Source organism: Phragmites australis, chromosome 2, assembly GCF_958298935.1.
Source record: "Phragmites australis chromosome 2, lpPhrAust1.1, whole genome shotgun sequence".
Classification (NCBI taxonomy): domain Eukaryota; kingdom Viridiplantae; phylum Streptophyta; class Magnoliopsida; order Poales; family Poaceae; genus Phragmites; species Phragmites australis.
Window position 1 is genome coordinate 22,215,499 of NC_084922.1, and position 2,407 is coordinate 22,217,905.

The window sequence follows — 2,407 nt, forward strand, 5'->3', positions numbered from 1 at the left end:
TTTCCGCTCAAAGCATCAGCAACGACATTTGCTTTGCCAGGATGATAACTAACCTCCAATTCATAGTCCTTGATCAATTCAAGCCATCTCCTTTGCCTCATGTTGAGGTTGGCTTGAGTGAAGATATACTTGAGACTCTTGTGATCGGTATAGATATTGCAAAGATTTCCAAGGAAGTAGTGGTGCCAGATTTTTAGAGCATGCACAACGGCTGCAAGCTCTAAATTGTGAGTAGGATAATTTTCTTCATGGCGCTTTAATTGGTGAGAAGCATGGTGATGACTCGGCTCTCTTGCATGAGAACACAACCGAGGCCTATGTGGAAAGCATCGCAATAAACATCAAAATTCTTATCCACAGCTGGTTGAGCATGGACAAGCGTGGTACTGAGAAGACTCTTCAAGGTTCGGAAAGCTCGCTCACAAGCATCGGACCATACAAACTTCATGCCCTTCTGCAAGAGTTCAGTCATGGGCTTGGCAATTTTGGAGAAGTTCTCAATGAACTGGCGATAGTATCCCGCAAGTCCAAGAAAACTCCGTATGTCGGTGATGTTCTGTGGTTGTCTCCAATTGAGCACATCTTGAACCTTGCTTGGGTCAACAACGACACCATTTTCGGATAGGACATGGCCAAGAAAGGCAACTTCTTTGAGAGAAAATTCGCATTTGCTAAACTGGCATAGAGATGCTATTCACGGAGCCTTTCAAGAACGACTCGAAGATGTTTGGTATATTCTTCTTCGGTCTTGGAATAAATAAGGATATCATCAATGAAGATTACAACGAATGAATCCAACTCATCTATGAACACAGTGTTCATTAAATACATGAAGTAGGCCAGTGCATTGGTTAGGCCGAAGGACATGACGGTATACTCATGGAGTCCATAGCGAGTAGAGAAAGAAATTTTGGGAACGTCCTTCGATCGGATTTTTATTTGGTGATAACCCAACCTTAGATCAATCTTGGAAAAGAAACCAGCATCGGTCAATTGATCAAACAAGATATCCATGCAGGGAAGAGGATATTTACTTTTGACAGTGACCACGTTGAGAGGACGATAATCAACGCACATCCTCAAGGTGTTGTCCTTCTTCTTGACAAAGATAGTCGGGCACCCTCAATGTGAGGAGCTCGGACGAATGAAACCCTTCTCCAGCAGTTCCTTTAATTGTTTCTTCAACTCCATTAATTCATTGGGAGGCATACTATAGGGCCTTTTCGATACTGAGGCCATTCCAGGTGCAAGTTCGATGACAAATTCAACATCCCGGTTGGGCAGCATCCCTGGTAATTCCTTAGGAAAAACATTTGGTACTCGCACACCACTGGTATACTCCAAAGGTTTGTGGTTGCAGCACCCTCCAAAGCATAAAGATAGGGACCACCCTCTCCAAGATGGAGGGGATCTGAACACCAGTCAAATTCTTGAGAGAGATGATCCTTCGTGCACAATCGATGAGAGCACCATTTTTGATTATCTAATTTATCCCTAAGATGACATCTATCCCTCTGGTGTTGATCAAGATCAAGTGCACGAGAAAGGGAACCTCATCGATGAGAATTTTTATCATCAGAACTATTTGGTCGGCATGCATTTCTGCACTGGATTCATCTATGTGTGAAGTGGTGGAAAGAGGCTGGGTGACAAGATCATGACACAAGACATAATCTCCCTTGATCAAAGAATGAGATGCTCTGAAATCAAAAGGTACGATGGCGGGTTGAGAGTTTACAAGTAGCGTACCCTAAGCACACTATCGTCCTCTTGAGCTCCCTCAGCGGTGATGTGGTTCACTCGACCACGCTTGGGAACTTGTGTAGCCCTAGATGCCTACTAAGAGGGTTGCCCAGGTAGTGGCGGTCTTGGAGAAACTACCACAACTCCTGGCTTGGGGAATCGGCAATCCCGAGCGAAATGCCCTACACATCCGCAGTTGTAACAGGTTGTTGGGACCACCAGTCAAACTTTCCTAGGATCCGGCAGGCCTTGTAGTCTGCCCTTGTGAGGAGGGGTATGGAAATCGCGCCACCACATTGGTTGTGGAGCCATCGAAGTCACCGTATGAGAATGAGGAGGTTGACTCCCCGTTCACGGGCGTTGATAACTTCCGCCCATAGAGGGTGATGGGACCCTCTATGCTTTTTCTCCTCCTGGTTGTTCTTCAGCTTGTATTCAACTGTGAGGGAGGTGCTCACCAACTTGTTGAAGTCAGAAAACTTGTGCGCGGAGAGTCATCTTGGATGAGAGACCACTCATGAAATGATATTACTTCCTCTCGTCAATGTTGACTTCTTCCGGTGCATATTGGGAAAGGTGGTTGAACATATGCACATACTCCATGACTCACTTGCCCCTCCGCTAGAGATCTAGGAATTATCGCTTCTTGATTTCCATCATCCCC